The 8,112-nt window shown below is 46.5% G+C and overlaps 1 protein-coding gene across 1 annotated transcript in view; it reads left to right on the forward strand.

Moving 5' to 3' along the window:
• Positions 1 to 502, forward strand: part of TWIST2 (twist family bHLH transcription factor 2) — a 37,847-nt gene extending 37,345 nt beyond the window's left edge. The window contains exon 2 of the mRNA XM_009281916.1: positions 323 to 502. The gene's annotated coding sequence lies outside the window, so the exon portion shown is untranslated. The remainder of the gene's footprint in view (positions 1 to 322) is intronic.
• The last annotated feature ends 7,610 nt before the right edge of the window (positions 503 to 8,112 follow it).

Raw genomic sequence — 8,112 nt, forward strand, 5'->3', positions numbered from 1 at the left:
AGGAGGACCTGAGAGTCACTGTGGGTAGGGTTTCTAAAGCCCATCTCAGGCACGTGAGCATCCGATCTCCCTGTTTCACTTGCTTAAGGAGTGGTGAGGGCTGCTCCTGGTGCATTGGATCTCGCTCAGCTGCTGGGTTAACCGTGTGCCTCCACACTGCTGGGACCAGGAGCAGGTTTCAACACGTGGTTGAAATCAGGGTGGTTGAACCACAGCCTTGATTTGTAGGGGAAAAGAACTTATGAGACAACATATCTCAGCAAGATGTCCTGTATTTGGTGTATTTATTTTTCTTTTCTTTTTTTTTTTTTCTTCTCTCCAGACTGTCCAGTGTCTGGGACTGAAGTGGAATTGGGATGTATCCAAGTTTGTAGCTTCTGAAACCTTAACAACCTCAAGTAAACTGGTCCAAAAGACCCCTCTTGACCTCCCTCGCTCTGAACTCTTGTGGACCACTTAGACTGAGCAGAAAACAGCACCAAAGCTAATGGTCTGAACCTTTGCAACATCTCTCCCCAAGCGACTGACCAAAGATAAAAGAGAAGCAACATTCCTGGTTGTTCATTGTTGTTGGGTTTTGTGTCTGTCTGTCTGTGCATTTGGTTTTATTTCTAATTTTTTTTTTTTCTGAAAAATCTTAATTCAGGAATACATTTATGAGAAATCTTTGGGTTTGGATTTTACTTCCCCTTAGCTGTATTCTTTTTTGGTAATTTTTGTCTATTTTTTAAAATTCAAAACCTGATTTCTTGTACAGTAATGTCAAAACTGGACCAAGGCTCTCAGAAAAAAAAAGAAGAAAAAAGCCCACCATGTTCCCAGCTCCCTGCATGATTTGTTTCAAGTACAGCCTGGATTACAGACTGCCCTCCACAATCTACCGCCTCTTCCTTATTGCTCCATGATTTGCTACCGCTCACCCCCCCCTTTTTTTTTTCATTTTCTGTTCCAGTGTATATGTTGCTTATTTGTTTTATTTATTGAGATATTTTTAACGAGCTAAGAGACTGCAATGTTGCTGTGTATACTGCTTCTCTTGCCAATAAAAATAAAGATGTCATGCAGCTACCGGGGGTATGAGGTTTACATTCTTGACTGCACAGCTCTGAACAGAAGCTGAGCCGCTTTCTTGCACCCCACAATGTTTTGGCACTCACTGATTTGGCTAAAATCTGTTTCCCAGGTAGTGGGTGATGGGGTGCAGAAGGTATGAGTATCACTTGTCCAGGCTGATGTCTGCCTGCATATACCAGAAGTAGTTGGTTATTTACTTGCACCCTGGCTAAGGAGGTTTGCTCAGGCTGCAGGTGCTGCAGAGGAGGCATGCACCTCTTCAGCACTGTGGTCTCCAACGCACTGCTTGACTGGCTTCTGCTCTCAGCAGAGCCCTTTATTAAGCAAAAGGCAACATACCTCGGTATGCATCAGACCCACTGGTCTGCACGCTTGCCTTCAGCTAGAGTAACAAGTTGGTCACGGTTGCTGGTGGAAATGCCAAGGGCAAGCATTTCTCAAAGAGGGGCTGCATGCTGCTGTGCGAGGTGCTGCATGAACACATGGCAATGGAAAAGCTGTGCCCATGACCCAGAGAGGCCTTTGCCTATTGTGCCCAGAAGAGATGCATAACCTACAAAGCCAGTTGCACTACAGAAATGGTCACCCAGAGTCGTTGATCTGCTCCTCCTTCCTACTTACTTTCCACCCTGCAAACAAACACTGGTGAGCTTTGCTAGTGCTCACTAACCTTCCTCCACTGTCTTGCAGAGCCCCGACAGACCCTCAGTCATACACATGCTGAATCCAGGTTTCAATTTCCAGGTCATAAATAACACGTGTAAAAATAATTCATTCTGAAAAAAAAATTAAAAAAAAAATCTTTTAAAGAACAATCACAGTGGATCTGGAAACATGGGGCTAAATTATCCCAAATGACCTTTTGTTCTCACACCCTTTCCCTGCTGGATTAACAGCAACATTGGTTAGCTTGAGAGCGTCTAGGCTGCAACACTGAGGTGACAGAGAGAGACTGATTAAAGGGCAGGTCTCTGGCAAAGGCAGTTTGGGAGCCTCAGCGTTCGTTATTGGGATTGTCAACTCAGCTTTGCAAAGCAAGAGGCAAAACAGATCTTTTTAATAAAGATCTGCTCAGAAATTAGCAGGGAGTGATGTATTGGCAGGGGGGGAAGAAAAGATGGTGAAGGACAATCAACTCGGGGGGGGGGGGGAAAAAAGCTTTGGGTTCTTGAAGGGGGAAGCAACGCTGTGGTGTCTAGAGCCATTAAAAAATAAAAATAATGTATCCATCTAAACCAGCTTCAGGAAAAAACATTTTAATATGCCAAATCAAGAACATACATGTGTGTATCAGATGCATTAATTGCCTGATAGATTTCAGAGCTTGAACGTCAAATGTTTATTTTAAAACAAGCACAGTTGCATACAGTAAAATACATCACATCCATTCTTAAAAGTAAATGACATATCAGTCTGGGCTTTTGGTACCAGCAGAGCCAAAAATAGCATTTAAGAAGGTGAATTTAACAGATGTCATGCGATGCAGCATGACATGCAGCAAACAGAATTTCTTTTTCCCAGGATGTGTTTGTTTTTGTGTTAATTTCTGCAATTTTGTGAATCTTTAACGATGCTCCAGATTGCGCCAAACTGATTTCACCACAAGGATTGACATTTTTCCGAGCATGGACACCCAAATCCAAGTTCAGCCTTATTAATGGCCTGCCAGAAGAGCCTGTTGTGCTGCTCTGCTCCCCCAGGACACAACCAGGACCAGGAGGAGATGGTCAGACCTACCCAAGCTACAGGTCAGATGTGTGCAGCCGTAGCAGTGCCACCATAGCTGCCATGTGCCTTCCTTAATGCTACAAATGCTGAACCCCATGCTCCAATACCATGAATTAAGGTTCTGTCATGGTAGATCAAAACATTTGATCTCTCCCTCTGCAAAGTGTACTAGCAACTACTAGTGAAAATAAATGCTCACAAGCACCTGTTGGTATCTCTTCCACAAATTCTGGGGGTTAGCCAAAGCTTCTGTGGGTGAATGGCCTTGGAGAGGTAGATTTGGAGCCCAGAGATATGATACAACTTTTTTTTCAGGCAGAAAAAGTAGTAACTGTAAAAGCTGGTCAGGCCAGTCAGAAAACAGCCATGCCACGGGGCTCGGATGAGTGGTTACAGTTCCCAAGGGGAGAACCGAGACTATCAAAAGCTCCAAAAAGTCCTGACAATTTGAGACCTGTAAACTCTCTGGATTACAGATTTTTAACAGAAAACACATTTGAATTGATGAAGAGAGAGACACGTGTTTCAATCAGCTGCTGAAAAGGCTTTTCATCTTGTATGAGTTCATCTTGCATGAGCTGCAGCCCATAGACAGCAATGTGGGTCAGTTAGGAAGAAGCCAAAGTAAAGGTAAAACCCAGACCCTAGAACTGCAGCTGTGTTCTCATGTGCAGGACATAACATAGATGTATTTACTTTTCTTTTTCGTGTGTAGGAGGTTTTTTTCAATAGCGTTTATCACACCATTCACCCTAAAGGTGATTGAATTTGTCCTTCCCAATCCCACCCCTGCATGAAACTCCAATGCCCTGTGAGAGATAAAAAGATGTGCCTGAGGGCAGGGACAGACTGTCTTGTGCAAAAGAGAATGAAAAAAAAAAAATCCCTTAATGCAGCAGGCTCAGCCACAGGTGATAAATCCCGACAACAGGGTTGCTCCTCCATGGCAGCACACATGCACACACGGAGCCTGGCTAAATATTGGTCCTGGACCATTTGGTCTCTGTGTACATGAAAGGCTACAGAAAGCACCCAGCACATGCTATTTTGTGCAGGGGTCCGGCTAACAACAAAGCAAAATATTCACTGGAAAGAAGCCAAGCACGGAGGTGGTGATGTAAAGCACACTGATACTTTTTTTTATTTTTATTCTTTTACTCAATCCCAGCTCAGCTTAGCACCACCAAGTCCCCCCATTTTCAAAAGGGGGAAAAAAGTCTTCAGCTGCCACTCACATTTTCAGCTAGAGTCCTTGATACAGACCAAATGAAAAAACAATAGAAAAACCCCAACTAACAAATCCAAACCCCAAGTCCCACCCCTTAGGATCTCTTTTCTCCCTAGCCTCCCCCAAGGCCACCCCATTTTCATGCAACTGAGGAACGCTGACAGCAAGGAGGGATCAGGGAAGGGGGGAGCGCTGATGATTTTTCCCAGGGATGCTTGTAAACTTGGAGTCCTTGCTTGGCTGGGACCACCCAGGCACTGTTTCTGGGATGGCGAATTCAGCCCCCCTCAAAGGGTGACAGTAAAGAGAAGTCTATGTTGGTTAGCATTGTCTCAGTACTGAGACCTCAGCTAGGGGAGCTTGCATCTCACCCAAACCTGGGAGAGGAGGGAGCCCGTGAGCCTTTGGGGGCACCCATATGCAGTCAACTGTATGATCAGGATAATGATAAATCTATTTACTGCTGTTACAAAGCATAGTGACAAAGTGGCCTTTATCAGGGTTAAACATAAAGATAAAAATTGTACCCAGAAATCACAAGTGATGTGAAAATGCTGTTGCCCGAGACTTTTGCTGAAACTAATCTCGCATGTCACCTGGCCAGGCTTGAGGAGCAAAGCATTGCAGGTGGTCGTTCGCCATATGGCACAACTCTTGTTCCAGCACAGACGTGGCTTCCATCTGTTCTGCCTAGCTTTGCTTACAGTGTTGGCCAGAAATGCCCTCAGGTATTTTGAATGAAGGCTCTGTTCATTGCTGGATTCAGCCAAACATGGATCTCAAAAACCACAGATGACTTCTGGATGCTTGGACTTTGGAGATCCCTTTCAAAGTGCTCACTGAGAGGAGAGATTACAATTACAGATAGCAAGAAGCAATGGCCACCACCCCAAGAAATCTTCACCAGTGTTTCCCTAGGACTCCCCACCTGGCTGGCCAATACACGCAGTGGTTTGGGAGGAGCAGACCCTTCCCTTGAGGCCCTCCTCCATCTTCTTCAGGCAGACAAAACCTCTTCCAGCAGCTGCTTCAGCAGCAGATGGACTGCTGGAAGCCATGAAAGGCAAAAGGAGAGGTCAAGCCCAGCAAAAGTCCCTCTTCCACAACCCATCCCTTCATCACTCAGGCATGCTCTCTTCAAAATGCTTTAAAAATCATGAGTTTATGTCTCATCTTTAACCCTTTCTCCCACTTCTAGCACCAAATCAGTAGCCATAAGGTGGTCACCTAAACCCCAATAAGAAGCAAACGCCATACATTACCAGCATTTCACCCATGTTTTAATGGAATAATTCAAGCTGATGTAGGTTTTTCAGCTGTATCTTGATGTTTTTTGTGGTTTTGATGCCATTCCACTCGCCTTTGTAGTCTCAGAATTTGTTTTGAGCATGGTAAAGTGCACTCACCCCTTTTATGATTTCCTGTCTTGTTTCAGAGCCCTGCACTGAAAGACTTTAGTTGCCTCCTAAATCTTTTTCCAGAACTCTCCTGTCACTTTAAATATTGGCCAACATTTTGTTAGCTTCAAGACTTTGAAATAATATCAAAGTAAACCTCAAAGGAAAATAACACAGCAAAGAGTAAGGTTGGTGCTTAATTCATATTTAAATAAAGATCTTTCACTTCAGGTTGCGTTACTGTGTAAAATGACTGGGAGCAAATGGAGGTTTTAAAGGCCCTATTCCCCCGGGGGTCTATTTTAAAATGATTGGTGAGCCTACCAGGCAGAGGAATGAAATTGCCTTCCCATGAAAAATTCCCTACCATTGCGAAGAAAAAAATTTGAAGTTCTCCAGAATCAAGATGGACTTTTTCCTCCCTCCCCTCCTGAACTGTGACCCTGGATGACATTTCCAAATGGTGCTCTCTCCCTGCAGGCAGACACGAACGTTGACAAAGCCTTTGCAGAAGGAAACAAGGAGCTAAGGATTGATTTGCAAGTCAAAACATAGCTTTTTCTTTATTTATTTTTTTTCTGGGGCTGAACCGCACATTTTCTGAAACGTGAACAGGACATATCCCCCTTTCCCCCTCCCAAAATGCTAGTTTTCAGGAAAGAAAGGAGGAACTAGGGGCTGGTTTCCCACAAACCTCAGCACCTGACAGGGATTTGTACAAGGCTGTAAAGGCAGATTTGCAAGCGGACTGCCCAGCACAGGTACGTTTGCAAGAGCAGTCAAGCACACAGCTCTCCTTGACTTTATCTGGGGATCTCCTTTGAAATTCACCTTTAAGCTTCATATCCTGCTGCAGCACAGAGCAGAAGTGATGATGGATTTAGCCTTCCATGTACCCTCTGCCTTTATTTCTTATTTCCTATTCAAGCCCCAGGAACAGTGGGCGGGAGGGACGGCTTTTGCTAACGCCAGCAACTCCAGATCTGCCAAAACCCAAAACAAAGGCTGTGAGAAAAATATTTCTGCAGGAAGCATTTGCTGAAACATGATTCATTTCTTTAAGATAAGTCATATTTCCTCCGGCCAACACTTACAAAAGGGTTAGCCTCCCTTATCCGTACTTGAGCCTGGATGATGAATACAGTCAGAGCATGTGCTTCCAGTTGAGCCTTTGCAATGCTGGCATGCTCGCACCACACTCGACGGCATGGCACACCAGTGTAAATTTGCTCTCATGCAAAGGTAGTTTGAGGCTGGGGACTTGCACGGTTTACTCTGTGTTTTTCCTTATTTTCAGTGTCGTGTCCCTGCCCTACACCAAGTCACGCTGCTGAAGGGGACTCTCCCCCTCAGCTTCACGCCACCACTTCAAGCAGCATTGTTTTCAACCCGGGTCTGACATCTCTGCCTCGGTTGCTGTGGCTTTTTCAACAGCTACTAGAAACAATGGGCCCCGTGGGTCATTTGCAGTTCATCACGTCTTTGAGTTGTCCTGGTAGTTATTTGAAAAAAACATTCCTGCTTCGCACATGGCCGCAAGATACATAATGAAATTTCCTAACAACCCTTATTTCAGAAACCTCTTTCAAGAGCGGCCTGCCAGACTGCAGCTTGCTTTCCCAAATTAGTGATCTGGTGGAAACTCAGCAGGAACTGGGCGAGGGACCAGCTGGCACGGTCCTGGTGATGTGCGAGACAGCAGCTCGCAGAGCACGGTGGGAGGTGGGGACTCACACCATGATCCCCTGGCCTGCCTGGGTCTGGCACCAGGGCTCGGCTCTGGCACCTGCACTGCCGGTTTTTGACCCTGACCCCTCTCCTTCTGACAGCCCTTTGCTTCCTCACACATGGCATGAGGAGCTAGTTGAGCATCTTCCTCCTCTTCGCCCCTCTGGGTACTCAGCAGAGGCTGGGGGCTGCGTGGGGCTCTCCATCCAAGCAGCAGGCAGGACAAGTCCTGGTGGGGTGATGGACCCAAAACACTGGGCAGGGACCTCCATGGGCATAGTGCCTCTCGCCACGCTGGTGTGGCTCATGCCCAAGCTGGCAGATCCCTTCCATGGGGCCAGCCACACATCTGCCACACCCAGGCATGAGCCTCACACATGGGCAACCTTGGCCGCTCTTTAGCTTCCATCCAAGATGAGGCCTCTGACCTCTGTGTTTGCTCTGCTTTTTCTCCATCACTTTCCCCTGGACACCTCTATCCTGGTCCACTGGTCTCCACCAGACCACGTTTCATCAGAGCTTCCTCTACACAACAGTGACAATCACAGCCAGCGCCTGTTCAGCCCCATGACCACCACTCCACCCCACCAGTGCCACCTTCCCTCCAACGGACATGTGGCAGCAGGCTCTAGTACCTGGTGGGCACTGATGTTCCTGGGGAGCATGAGGACATCTGACCTCAGACAACTCTTTGCAGTTCGGTGGGAATGATGTGAGCCAAGGAGTCGTGGTCTCCTCGTAGCCTCATGGCATCCCAAGCACCCCAGGTGGGATGCCAGGAGAGATGCTGCTGGGAGAGGGGACAGGTAAGCACAGGAATGCCGTTTGCTGCTCCATCCCAGAGAGGGGTGGATGTGGTTGTGCCTGCATTCAATTTTTAACATCTTGACCATGAAGAGAAGCCAGTTTCCTTCCAATTCATTTTCTCCCCCCCCCCCCCTCGCTCCCGTCATGCTA

The sequence above is a fragment of the Aptenodytes forsteri genome, unplaced genomic scaffold (assembly GCF_000699145.1).
Source record: "Aptenodytes forsteri isolate BGI_AS27 unplaced genomic scaffold, ASM69914v1 Scaffold443, whole genome shotgun sequence".
Taxonomy (NCBI): domain Eukaryota; kingdom Metazoa; phylum Chordata; class Aves; order Sphenisciformes; family Spheniscidae; genus Aptenodytes; species Aptenodytes forsteri.